Source organism: Dipodomys merriami, unplaced genomic scaffold (assembly GCF_024711535.1).
Source record: "Dipodomys merriami isolate MVZ:Mamm:240054 unplaced genomic scaffold, mDipMer1.0.p SCAF_57, whole genome shotgun sequence".
Taxonomy (NCBI): Eukaryota; Metazoa; Chordata; class Mammalia; order Rodentia; family Heteromyidae; genus Dipodomys; species Dipodomys merriami.
In genome coordinates, this window is record NW_027206146.1 from 7,890,771 (window position 1) to 7,904,979 (window position 14,209).

General features: G+C 48.7%; 1 protein-coding gene across 1 annotated transcript in view; it reads right to left on the bottom strand.

Moving 5' to 3' along the window:
* The window catches only part of LOC138812881 (rho GTPase-activating protein 35), an 81,898-nt gene extending 72,295 nt beyond the window's left edge, over window positions 1-9,603 (bottom strand). The window contains exon 1 of the mRNA XM_070001123.1: window positions 9,266-9,603. The gene's annotated coding sequence lies outside the window, so the exon portion shown is untranslated. The remainder of the gene's footprint in view (window positions 1-9,265) is intronic.
* Window positions 9,604-14,209: the final 4,606 nt, after the last annotated feature.

Here is a 14,209-nt window from a genome sequence, read left to right on the forward strand (position 1 = left end):
TAAAATGTTCAGCTGGTTTCTTTTTTTTTCTTTCTTAAATTTATAAACATCACCATAGCTAACATTTTTAGATACAATCTTTGTTTGCATCTCTACTTCTTGATCCATGCAGATTACTGTAAGCAGAGAGTCAGGAGTGGTAGAGAACACCTGTAATCCCAGCCCTCAAGAGGCTGAGGCAGTCCACATTGTGTGACCCTGTTTAAAAAAAAAAACAAAAACAGCTGGGCACTGGTGGCTCACACCTGCCCAGCTACTCAGGAGGCTGAGATCTGAGGATCATGGTTCAAAGCCAGCCCAGGCAGGAAAGTTCATAAAACTCTTACTTCCAATTAACCACCAGAAAACTGGAAGTGGTGCTGTGGCTCAGTGGTAGAATGCTAGCCTTGAGCAAAAAAGCTCAGGAACAGCATCTAGGCCATGAGTTCAAGCCCCATGGCTGTCTAAAAACAAAACAAAATACATACACAGATTAAGTAAATCAATCTTTAAAAAGCCGGAAGTGGCGCTGTGGCTCAAGTAGTAGAGCGCTAGCCTTGAGCTGAAGAGCTGAGGGACAGCGCCCAGGCCCAGAGTTCAGGCCCCACGACTGGACCCAAAAAATAAAAAATAAAAAAAAGAATAATTACGGAAGAGGCCGGGAATGTGGCTTAGTGGTAGAGAGCTTACCTAGCATGAATGAAGCCCTGGGTTCAATTCCTCAGTACCATATAAACAGAAGTGGCATTGTGGCTCAAGTGGTAGAATGCTGGCCTTGAGCAAAAGAAATGCACTCTTTAAGATTTCCAATCTTGGGCTGGAAAGGTGGCTCAGTGGTAGAGCGCTTGCCTTGCATGCCTGAGGCCCTGGGTTCGATTCCTCAGCACCACATAAGCAGAAAGAAAAAAGCTGGAAGTGGCACTGTGGCTCAAGTGGTAGAGTGCTAGCCTTGAGCTGAAGAGCTGAGGGACAGCGCCCAGGCCCAGAGTTCAGGTCCCATCACAGGACCCAAAAAAAAAAAAAAGATTTCCAATCTTGGCTGGAGGTGTGGCTCAGCAGAAGTGATCACAAAGGCCAGTACTCACTAACTTCCTCACAAACTTAGTAGGCACTTTTGAAAAATTAAGACCTAGAGGTACTTTTTACCACCAGGCATTTTGGCTCACTATTCTCAGTGAGATGAAAGCCATTCTAGCTGAAGATGCAGATTTCAAAATCTAATAATCTTGTATTAATGCAGTGCTGATTTTCATTTGTACACAATCAATTTGTTACTGAACAAAGAAGCCTTTTTAATTACCTATGGCAATTAACAGTGATTTTCCTTTGTCTCATTCCTACGTAGCACAGGCTGCAAGAGAAGCCATAGTGTTGACCTTTCTTTTAAACAGAGATGGGAAAAAGAACTGTACATGCAACTTTTAAATTTTTTACCCTTCAGAAGGCTATTAATTGTAGCCTGTAATCCTAGCTACTCAGGAGGCTGAGATTTGAGGATCGAAGTTCAAAGTCAGCCTGAGCAGGAAAGTCCGTGAGATGCTTATCTTCAATTAACCACCAGAAAACCAGTAGTGGCGCTTTGGCTCAAGTGGTAGAGTACTATCCTGGAGCTGAAGAGCTGAGGGACGGCGCCCAGACCCAGAGTTCAAGCCCCACAACTGTCAAAAAAAAAAAAAAAAAAAAAAAAGAGCTACTCATTATAACTGAGCACCACAAAAATAATTTAAGGAGCAAAGTGTTTTTCTATCCAGACACCTATACATTTCTATGTAATTTTTAATTTTAATGACTTTGTTTTAATTTTTATTTACTTCTAGTAGTGCTATTACTTAGCATGTGTGAGGTCCTGAGTTCAATCCCAAGTCCCATCTGCAGCACCAAAAGCACTCTCAATTAGAAGCTAACCAAATACTTTTCTATTTGCCAAAGAAAATACAGATGTAAGGAGTCATTACATAACCAAACATTCTAATTCATTTAGTCTACTTTCCTTTTTTTTTTTTTTGGTCGGTCATAGGGCTTGAACTTAGGGCCAAGGAACTGTCCCTGAACTCTTCTGCTCAATGGTAGTGCTCTATCACTTTAAGCCACAGCTCCATTTCTAGCTTTTTTTTTGGGGGGGGGGGGAAGTAGTTAATTGGAGATAAGAGTCTCACAGACTTTCCTACTGGACTATCTTTGAACCACAATCCTCAGATCTCAGCCTCCTGAGTAGCTAGGATTACAGGCGTGAGCCTCCGGTACCAGGTTCTATTTTACTTTTACATAGTTTTGTTACATCTAGATTTGAACCTACGTCAGAAAAAAATGTCCACCTTTTCTAATGTGCTTGCTAGAAAGATAAGCCAAAACTTATGACTATAGTTTTGTGAGGATTTTTTGGTGCCAATCCTGGGGCTTAAACTCTGGGCACTGCCCCTGAACTTCTTTTTGTTCGAGGCTAGAGCTCTACCATTTGAACCACAGCTCCAGCTTTTTTTTTTTTTAGTTTATTGGAGATAGGTATCTCATTGGGCTTTCCTGCCCAAGCTGACCCTCCTGGGTAGCTAAGATTACAGGCATGAGCCACTGATGCACAGCATGACTGTAGGTATTTTTCAAAGCACCATGATAAAGTGGCGCTGTAGCTCAAATGGTAGAGTGCTAGCCTTGAGCTGAATTGCTCAGGGACAATGCTCAGGCCCAGAGTTCAAGCCCCAAGACTGCAAAAAAAAAAAAAATCAAAGCACCATGATATGGAGCCTACAATGAGTTCAGTCTCTAAAGATGACATCATTAAGACTGTTAATATGGGACTGCCAGCCATCAATGAGAATAGTCTACTCCACACTTCATTCCTTCACACTTTAATACATAATTATCCACAGAATATAAAATCCTTAAAAGGATGAACCATATCTTATTTGATACCCTAGACACACATGGGTTCCTAATACCATCCTACCACTCATTGAGCTTTTCAGCCTGGCCACGACACTAGTGATGCAGAAGGAATGGGACTCGATGCCAGCCAGGAGGGTTGCCCTCCAAACATCTAGAGCCTGAGAACAACCATTAAGAGTTGGTATACAACCTCCAAGATGAGGCTTTGGCACCTGTTAGGTGCAGTGGGGACAATATTCATGTGATCAAGGCATTCCACACCAGGGTCCTCACCCTCAGGAGTCTCCCATGCAGACAAGATAATCAAGGGCTGCTAGCTATAAAGGAAAGCAGAGTGGGAGCCAACTAGGATGGGAGTTTCTCCAGCATTTTTTTTTATACTGTGAGAAGCTGCCTCTCAAGTGTTCAAATCCAGTTACCAACTTACTACAGTGACCAGAGAAAGATACCATCTCCAAGTAAGACAGCAGAGCCCCAAGGACAGAAGAGGCATGAAGGCCTCCAGAGGAATCATGCAGGCCAGTATGGGCCAGCTGCTGCACACTCCACAATGTGCCATGTGCCCTTCCATGGGGAAGACAAAGCACACAGTGATGTCTGGCTATTTTCAGCACAAGTAATCATGACTTTCTGTGAGGATGCTTCATGGCTCAAAGTAACTGGTTTTCTGCTATGTTATCAACTGAATAGCTTTCTCACTATCAGAGAAGCAAATAAATAAAAACTTGCTTGACAGATGCCAAGTTAGTCTCCAAAAAATGTTATATCAAAAATTAAACAGAAATAAACTTACGGGAAGATGAACACGAATGATTTGTTTGCATTGCTTAATACCACCAACTCAAGTGCCATTCAGACCATTGCAATTTGAGAGCCTCGGTCAACAATGACTCAGCTTGAAAACTTTCCATATAGTGTTGAAGAGGTGGGTAATTTTAGTTATGTAGCTAACACAACCTGGAAAGCCCATCCTCCCAAATTGTAGACTAATTTCTATGTGAATGGTTGAGAAAAAGACAATGTATTTTATAACAAAAAAAATATCCAAGGTAATCTGGTTTACTTTCCTCTAGATCTCCCTACCCCCTAGGAAGAGCCCTGTGGAAATTCTATGTGACTGGTTTTGACAAGGACATGACGTGTGACCTAGGACAAAAAGAACCTGCCATCGGGGCTGGACAGCACAGTAGACTGCAGGCTAGCAACATGAAACCCAGAGAGGAGAAGCAATTTGTCCTAACTAATTAGGACAAGGGCTAGACAGAAGGCAGGCCCTTGCCCCATGCCCAGTGTTCTTCGCCTCCACAGGAGCCTGCCACAGTGCTCCAGGCAAGCCTTGCACTTCCTGGCCTGCCAATGAGGAGTCCAGATTTGCCAATGATTTTCAAACTAAGCTCCAGGAAACCCAAGGAGCCAAAAGAGGCATTTCTACTAGTTACCGTCCCTCTTCCAAGCAAAGACTCTCAAAAACATTTTTTTTACTTATTGTACATATGAAATACAGAAAAGAAATTTTAAACAACTGGACAGAATGATCAGCCAAATGTCACAAGGACTATGTCAATTCACATTGCTTAGAACACCAGGCAATTGATGACAATAGTCATGACACTTCACATGCAGGCCAGTAAGAGGCTAAACGTCTCAGGAGAACACAGCCGACCAAAGGCAGAAAGCAGAGCAGACTATAGAAAGAGGCTCAGAGCCCCTCCCACCTCCTGTACCTCCATCTGTGTGGACCCCCAGTGTTTCCTCATCAAACACACTGACCCAACACACTCATGAGGCTGTAGCTCATGTGTCATGTGTGCAAGCCTCAACCTCCCACACTGTCCCTTCCCAAAAGTCACCATCAGGCCCAGGGATCTGTGTCCAACAATTTCCAACTTCTTCCATTTGTCTGGTATGAAGAGGAAGGACCATGGTCATGACTTTACCATGTTAAGAAGCAGGCTCAGGGGAAGGTAACAAGGGCATAGCCAAAAAAAAAAAAAAAAAATTTTTTTTTTTTTGCAGAGGGAAGAGGAGGAGGAAAAGGAGGAAAAGAGATGAGGTTCAAGGAGAGGATGGGGGGGGGGGGGAAGGGGGGAAGAGGAAAGAGGGTGGTGGCAAAGAAGCTTTGATTAGACCAGTTTCTAAGTCTAGCCCTTGAAGATATGTTACTAGGTTAAAAAGTGTCATCTACTACCACTGCCTGCTCCACACCCCACCCCAACTGGCACCCAAACTGCTCCAGAAGCACAAGGCTACCACCTCACATTTCTGTAGCACCAAAGTCCATCACAAAAGTAAATGTCAGGGCTGGGAAGAGAACTTCGTGGCCATCAGAGAAATCTGCTTGTCTCTCTCTGGAACACCAGCTACCAGCTTAGGAAGAAAAACTAGCTCTTTGTTCTTGATGTCTCCTCTTCCTATTATGTAAACTTAGGCTCTGGGCATGCAGAAACTTTTGATGCTGTCAGTGATATTAAAACTGAGGAACACAAATCTAAGCAACACTACATCCACTATTGTTTCTATTCTTAATTAGTTGCTACCTCCACATTAAGAATAAAAAACAATTATACCAACAAAGGGAGTATAAACTCTAAAATAAATTCACATGAAACCAAAGATTCACCACAGGAAATAAACCAAAATTCTTTACATCTATAACAATGAAAACACATGCCATCTATAGCTCATAAAAATCATAAGACGCTACTTGCCAGAAAATTTAAATTTCTAGGATTAGGGAAGTGATTTAAAGGTAGAACATCTGGTTAGATTGTGAAAGGTTCTGAGTTTGATCCCAGGACCAAGAAAAGAAAACTTAATAGTGAGGTGCCAGTGGGTTACACCTGAAATCCTAGCTACTCAGGAGGCTGAGTGAGATCTAAAGATAGAGGTTCCAAGCCTCAATCGGCAGGGAAGTCCTTGAGACTCTGATCTCCAATTAACCACCAAAAAAGCCAGAAGTGGAGCTATGGCTCAAGTGGTAGTGTGCTAGCCTTGAGGAAAAAGGCTCAGGGACTGCTTCTAGGCCCTGAGTCCTGAGTTCAAGCCCTAATACTGGCACAAAAAAAAAGGGGGGGGGGAGTGAGAACAGTCATACAGATCTTCTACCCAGTACCCTTCACTGTCTCATATACAATGCCCTAACATCTGATGAGTCAATAGTCCAATTCTGTAGATGACAGTCAATGTTTTTTATTCCAAATATATTCACACAGAACTATTTCTAAATAAGTGCTGAAATAAACAATTTGATCATTGCTCCCTTAAGAAAGACTTTCCAGTAAATGTTCCTTCACAGCTGGATAGCTGCTTTAATATCCAATTGCCCTAGGCCACAGGGGGGGAAAAAATCAAGCTATTGATTTACTTAATAAAATAAATAAATAAATCTAGAACATGCTAAAGATCCCTTCATAAGTGAAGGAAGGAAGCTGGTTGGTTTGCTTTTCTGCACAAACCATCTCTACCTCTGAATGAATTTTCTAAACCCCACACTCTATCCCAAGACCACTGATGAGAACAGCCCAGGAAAGGTGGTAAAGGCACAGTGCACAGACATGACCAAACTCACTACACATCAGTCCATTCTGGCACCCCAGAGCACCCCAACTTGTGTCTCAAAATGTCTGGGGAATGTCAGGGCCCACCCACACCCGCTTTGGACATCAATAAGCAGGAGAACCCAGAGGGAGTCTTCCCACAGACATGGGGCTCCGGTGACTATGAATGCCTGCAATACCAGAGGGCAGGAATCTGACTGATACTTGGCACTCTCTCTCCACAAACAACTTAAAATTGCTTTCTAAACCCAAGCCCTGACCGTTTGGAAGACGGGGAAGCTGGAGCACAGGGGGCAGAGGTGAAAAAAGAAATAAACCCATCCTGCCCAGCCCCTCCCCCGAGGTCACAGTGCAAACCAAAGGCCATTAGGGGAGGCAAGACTACTGCTTTTGTAGGGCCAAGCAGTAAACAGCAAGCATGGCCATAACCCCGTGGGAGCAGGAGAACTTGAGAACTGGCATTTCCCTCGCCAGAGGTAAAACAAGAACATGACTTGTCAGCTGGAGAAAAAACAAAAAGCCCACTCCTAAGTCCTCCCAAGAGGAGGGGGGCCAGGCTGGAAGAGGAAGAGGAGAGAGGACACAACTGTCTCTCTGCAACGCTCAGAGAAGGGAGGGAGGTGAGAATGAGGATAAAGAGCTGTGGGCAGCTGCAACCCCCTTTCCAAAGGACACAAAGCTGCAAGGCCCAGAGACCTGAAGGGGGAGCAAATACAGCACAGGGAAAAAGGGACACCTGAACCAGCTCAACCCTCCACCCTCCACCAACCTTAGTACAAGTGAGAGCAGTAACCAATCCCCATCTATTTACCAGATCTCACAGATCCCCTGGGGACAAAATCCGGAGAGAATCTGCAGCCTGGATCGGCGCCTAGAGAACCCAGGCTAGCCCCTTTCTTCCAGAGCTGGGGCTGAGGGCTGAGAAGCAGGAGCGGAGACAGACATGCCTGAACCCGGGAAGCCCTCAATGGGAATGGGCGGGCCACCAGAGGAGAGCACAGGGAGGCAAGTCTGATGGGAGAGGAACCTGACAGGACATGGAGGGGGAAGGAAGACAAGGTGAGGAAGGAAACATGCCGGGGAGGAATGGAAAGCAATGGGCATCCATCAGAGAACTGAGGCAGTGCCAAGAAGGGGAGGGGTAATGAGGAGGTTCATGGCAGAACTAGGGGGAAGAGGACTCAAAAGAGGGGCAAAAGACAGCAATAGAGGAGCACAAATAAAAAAAAGTGGAGGGCAGAACTGAATGGAAATGGGAGGGACAAAGTCAGATGGTGAACTTAGAACGGAGAGGGGCAGAGGTAGAACACGGTTCTAAGACCAGTGCTACAGAGGATCACTTCAAGAGGTGCAGCAATAGTAAAGTTAAAAATGGGTCAAAACATAGGCAGGCAAGTGGACAGCTGGGGAGAGGAGGTAGTGAGGGAACACTAAATGAACAGGAGGGGGCTGAGCAGAACTAACCAGAGAGAAGGGCAGGTGTGTGAGCCCTATCCAGGAGCAGACCTACCAGAGGCAGAAGGAGAAGGGGGTGGGCTGGGGTGCAGTTTACAGCAGGTACAGGGTGAGTTTAGGGGCAAGTCTGAGAAGGGCTACCAGAGGGGGAGAGGATTGAAGCAAAAAGGGGGCAGCAGCAGGTTCTAGACAGAAAGGAGGTAAATGAATGGAGCCGCGCAGAGGAGGGCCAAAATGAAGGTGCAGAGGAGAGGACGGCTCAGAGGATACCGGGCAGAGCTAGGCTAAGGGAGACAGTGGGGAGAGAGGTCAGGTAAGCGATGGCAGAAAGGTCAGCGCTTACAGGGTCGGAGCAGGGGGAGGGAGTGCTACCCCGGTAGGCAGAGGCTGAAAGCCAGCAGGCCCCGGAGGCATCGTACAGCAGATGTGAGATCCAGCAAGGAAGGGGTAGCAGAACTGAAAGGCAGAAAGGTCTGGAAACGTGGAAAGGGCCCGACTGGCAAAACGGGAGCCAGAGCTGGGAAGGGAGGAAGCCGACCACGGTGCATCCAAGTCCGACCAGGGTGGGAAAGCAGCAGAGGAGCACCCCGGGGGTGCAGCGGGTTCTGCCAATAGGCCGGGATCAGAAACACACAGGGCAACTGGGCCCAAGAGGGAGACGGAATTAAGTCTAAGGGAAATTCCCAGGAACAAGAGACTGGCACTCAACCCAGGTCTGAATGGATCTCCAAGGAGGTAGAACGCAGGTCCTAAAGGGACAGCTCCTGGGGGGGGGGGGGTGCAACAGGCTCAGGGAACAGGAATAATAGCAGACAGATCAAAGAAGGGGGCTGCGACCGAGCCTCATGAAAGAGGGAGAGCAGGGTCATCTCCAGAGTGGGCGCCAGAATTAAGGGGGTGCAGCCGGAGGGGTGACCGCGGAGGAGGAGGAGGAGAAAGAGGAGGTGGGTCCGAGGAGTACTGCGGGGGCCCCGGAGGGACGAAGCGTATTACGCGGGGAAGAGGGACACGGAGCGGGGAGTAGGGGGGGCAAGCGGGGGGAATAGAATTGGAATCGGGGTAGCTGAATTCGGGGAGGCCCTGAGACGGACACCGAGATCCCAAGGCGTCGGGGGTTGGGGACAGGCGTGGGGACGGCCGGGCTGCGGTGGTCAGGGGCCGGTCCGCGCGGCAGGCGGGCCACGCAGGCCGGGAGCCCCGGCGCCGATCGGAGGGGACGGCCGGGCCCGGGGCGCCGGGGGGGTGGGGGCGCTCCCTCCCCTCCCCCTCCGGCTCCTCCATTGTTCGCGGGCTCGGGGCCCCGTCGTCCCCGCCTCCCCCTCCCTCCTTGGACCCCGCATTGGGGCGGCGCCCGGCCTCGCCGCCTGGGTCCCGCGAGCTCGCGCACTCACCAGCTGCGCGCCCTCAGCGTGGCCCGGGCTTCCAAGATCCCGGCCTTGGCGACGGCGGCCCCGGCGCCATGTTCCCCTGCTCCTCGTCCAGCGGCGGCTGAGGCGGCGGCGGCGGCGGCGGCGGCGGCGGCGGCGGGGGGCCGGGCGGACCCTCCCTCGCGGGCTCCCTCCTCCTCCGCCTCCTCCACCTCCTCCTCCCGCCGCGCCGCGGCTCTCCCTCGGGGCGGGGGGCGGGGAGGGGAAGGGGGGAGGGGCGGGAACCAGGGGGAGGGCGGACCAGCCTCGCTCTCTCGCTCGCTCCCTCCCTCCTTCACTCCCTCCCGCGCAATGGCGACGGGCACCTCCTTCCTTCGGCCGCCGCTCCCGCGCGCGCGACCCCCGCGCTACTGCGCGTGCGCGGCGCGAGGACCGTTGCAGGGGGAGCGCGCGGACGGGGGGGAGCTGTGTGTGGATAACGGCCCCCCGGGCGCGCGCCGCAGTAAGGATGACCCAACGCGTGAAGACCAAGTCGCGAGGGAGGGGGGGGGAGTGCACGCTGCAAGAACGGGCGCGGAGGGTGAAGTGCGCGTGCGCGCCCCCCCTCCAAGAAAATGCCGCTACTGCGGCGGTCGCGGCGCGCGAGACACAGCGCGAGGAGACACCCACGAATAAGCCGCGGGGGGGGGGGGGAGGAGAGAGAGTCGGTACGTGCGCATGCGCTGTAGAGAATGCCAGCCGGCGCGGCTGGCAGGCGCAAAACAGAGGGAGTGGCCCGCGGGAGCGCGCCCGAAGCCACCGAGCCCCGGCCTCGAGCTGCCTCCCAGAGAAAGCCAGAGCAGAGGCTTGGCCCAGCTCTCGAGGGGGAAGCGAAGGGCGCGATCCCGCTCGCGCGGGACCTAGCCAGCCAATGAGAGGCAAGAGGGGGGTGGGCTTGCAGCTTCAGCCGCAGCCCCCGGGATAACGGAGTAGGACACAGAAGGGGCGACGTAGCGTGGGGCAGTGAGGCGGGGCTGGGAAGGAGGGAGCGCACCAGCGGAGGCGTTGATTGGTTAGCGAGAGGAGGCATGGTCCGCTTTAGACCAATCCAAGGCGTGCCATCTATGGTCCCGGAAGAAGGGGCGGGGCTAGAGAGCGCGTGCTCCTTCGCTGGGCAGCGAAGAAAATCTGTAGGCAACGTGCGTTGGTTACAAGTTGCTCCTGGTTCCATGATCGTTTGATCCTAGGCAGAAGAAAGACTGGTCCAATTCTGCGCTCAGCCTTGACCACCAAATCAGCCTTGTGCAAACTAATGCAAATCAAATGTCATTTGAGGGGCTGGGAGGGTGGCTTAGTGGTTGAGGGCTTCCCTAGCGTGCATGAAGTCCTGGGTTCGATTCCTCAGGACCACATAAACAGAAAAAGCCAGAAGTGGCGCTGTGACTCAGGTGGTAGAAGCAAAAAGAAACAAAAAGAAGCTCAGGAACAGTGCTCAGGCCCTGAATTCAAGCCCCAGCTCTGGGGTAAAATGTCATTTGAGGGGATGGTAGGGCACCGCTGTAACCCTCGACACCCCTGAGATTCCCGCGGAAGTATGGATTATGGAAGATGAGCTTTCCAGGCGCCAACACTAAAATTTGTGGAATGCATGAAAAAAGCCTGTTTCCTATTCCTGTTTTGTATTTCTTTCCTCCTTGGTATTTACCTCTACAAAATGGGGTGGTGATTTTCCCTTTCTCAAAGCATTGATTAGAGAATTAAAGTTCAAATAATCCTGTCGCTGATGGCTCACACCTGCAATCCTAGCTACTCAGGAGGCTGAGAACTGAGGATCATGGTTCAAAGCCAGCCCAGCCAGAAAAGTCCCCTTGAGACTCTTATGTCCAATTAGCCACTCAAAAACCGAAAATAGTGCTGTGGCTCAAGTGGTAGAGAGCTAGCTTTGAGCACAAAGAAGCTCAGGGACAACACTCAGGCCCTGAATTCAAGCCCCACAACTGGCAAAGAAAAAGTTCAAATTGTCCTCAACTGTATACTCCAAACCACCTGAAACCTGGATATATGATTTTTTTTTATTTTTGCCCTTCTACTTATGTAGCTATAATAAGGTTTAATTTACTAGTTCAACAGATAAAGGGATTAACAACATAAATAAAGAATAATTATAGGCTGGGAGTGTGGCTTAGTGATGGAGTGCTTGCCTAGCATGCGTGAAGCCCTGGATTCAATTCCTCAGGACCACATAAACAGAAAAAGCCAGAAGTGGAGCTGTGGCTCAAGTGGTAGACTGCTAGCCTTGAGGAAGAAAGCTCAGAGAAGTGTCCAGGCCCTGAGTTCAAGCCTCAGGACTGGCAAAACAACAACACCACAATACTCTGCTGAGGTTAATGTGAATATGGTATTTTGCTTGAAAAAGACAAGATAAGTAACTGAAACTTTGGACAGCAAAAGTAGCCTTAAGGGAGAACTAATGCAATCTGCAAAGTGCTAAAAATTATGGTTTTCACATAGAACTTTTACAAGCATTAGTAAATAAAAGACATAAGCTGTAAAAACATGTGCCATTTAGTAAAGCATTTTTGATTAATGACCATTTCCATGACATTTTGTTTTGTTCTGTTTTGTTAGAGATAGGGAATGGTAATATCAATCGTCCTTCCTCAGCCTTCTGAGAGTTGGAATTAAAGGAATGCACTACCATGCCCAGCTAATTTAGTGCTTTTTTATGTATAAAATCTAACGTTTAGATTAGTGGCAACTTTTAAATCTTTTTTTACTCACATAGGCTGCCAAGTCAGATTTTTAGAATGTCTGCTTCTCCTTTTTAATTTTGGTTTTAAGCTTTTGGAGGTAATACTGGAAAGGCAAGAGTGGGGAGTGATATCCTTACCTCAAATTAATCTTTTTGAAACACCTACACTAGGCCTTGCAATCTTGGGAAATTGGCCAACTGGCAGTACCTAACTCCACCCAGATTCTCCCTTCCCCTTTTGGATCCTGTCAACCTCATCTGATGCATTGTTTCAAAGGGAAATCACTTCCTCAGGGTGGACTCCCAGATGAGGCCTGATTGACTAACTTCTGCACTTTTAATTAAAAGGAATATTCTGTATTAAGGAATATCCTAACACATTTTAGACAGAGTACATCAATTTGCACACTATTGAAAAAATTATAGTGCACAGAAGTAGCACATACTGTAAGTGATATATTGGATGCTCAAACTAAGGGTCAAGTGACTACATACAAGTTACTTCTTCATAGTACTCCACTATGATTTGAGGGCCTGTAGTGGTGAGGTGTCCTTGGAAAGCTCATTTCCAAAGCATAGCAAATAGTGCACAATACTTGTTTACTGGGGAGCTTGGTGGTACATGCTTGTAATCCTGGCACTCAGGAGCTGAGGCAGCAGGCTCTCAAGTTTGACTTTAGCCTCATTACATAGAGCAATACCTTAAAAGTAAGGTTCATCTCTATAATCCTAAGTATAGAGGAGGCTGAGATCTGAAGATCACAGTTCAAAGCTAGCCCGGATAGGAAAACCCTTCAAATTCTTATCTCCAATTAATCTCCAAAAAGCCAGAAGTAGAACTGTAGTTCAAGCTGTAGAGTGTCAGCCGAGAGTGAAAAAGCTAAGGAACAGCATCCAGTCTCTAAGTTAAAGCTTTAGTCTGGCGCGCGCACGCACGCACGCACGCGCGCGCGCGCGCGCGCGCACACACACACACACAGAGTATTTATTAGTAAATAAGTAATCAGTTCAATAATAAAAGGGGTAGAAGACCCTGGAAACATAGCCAAAAAGACAAGGTCCTTGTTTACTAAATCCTACCCTTATTTCAGTACTAGTTCATATGTCCTGCTTGGGTTAGGTGGCCCATCTAGGTTCCTACAGCCACATCTAGGTCCCTAACCCAGCCCTTGAACTCCCTGGGTCATTGCTGTCTGGTAGTAGGTCTTTGTGTCTCCTGGTGGAAAGGCAGGGCTGGAGCTCTCTAACTCGGGCATCCTGAGATCCCCTGGCTAGACAGGGAGCCGGGGCTCCGGAAAGAGGGCCTTTCTAGCTCAGCAATTCTTGCAGCTGAGCAAGCCTGAACTACCGGAAGCAGGCTTCCCTGGGGGCAGCCCCTCCCCTTGGTCCAGCTACCCTCCCATCCAGAATAAATAAACAAGCTAATAAACAATTAGCCGACAGAGAAAAGTCCTGGCTGCTGCTTTAGGCAGTTATCAAGAGTTCCCAAGCATTTCCCTAGAGGCTGGAATGGGTGGAGGCTACAGCCACCAAAAAGAGGCCAGAGGCTGAACTATGCAGGAGTGAGAGTCTGGATCCCCATTACAGAGATGCACGGACAGAAAAGAAGAAAAAAAAAAAGTCCACCAAAGAATTCTGTGTAGGTGTGTGTGTGGTGGGAAATGTTCTGTGTCCATTCTCAGGAATCAGTTGCTAGGACTTGGAGATAGATGTTCGAGTATGCTGTCAGCTCGCCTGTCATTGGCCAGCAGGGCAGCCAATCAAGAGGCAGGAACGAGAGCCTGGGATGCTTCGATTTGCCGCTCAATCCCAGCGCACCTGGCTCAGCCTTGAAACATAGCCTGGCAGGTGCTAAATATTTGAAGGGGAGGAGGCTCGAACCACCTATCTTCACAAACTTTACAAATTGAAGTATGAAGTGCACATCAATTGCAAGGAAGCATCTCAATGAATATTCACCAAGAGAACACACCTGTAACGCCCCCACAAAGGAGACCTAGCTCTCAGAATCCCACACCCCCATACTTTCAGGTTCTCTCCTACTGACAAAGGGAACTTTTCTCTACACTTCTATTACCATGAATTTGGTTGTGTTTGTTTTTGTTTTGTTTTGTTTTTTGCCAGTCGTGAGGCCTGAACTCTGGGCCTGGACGCTGTCCCTCAGCTCTTCAGCTCAAGGCTAGCACCTTACCGCTTGAGCCACAGCATCACTTCTGGCTTTTTCTGCTTATGTAGTG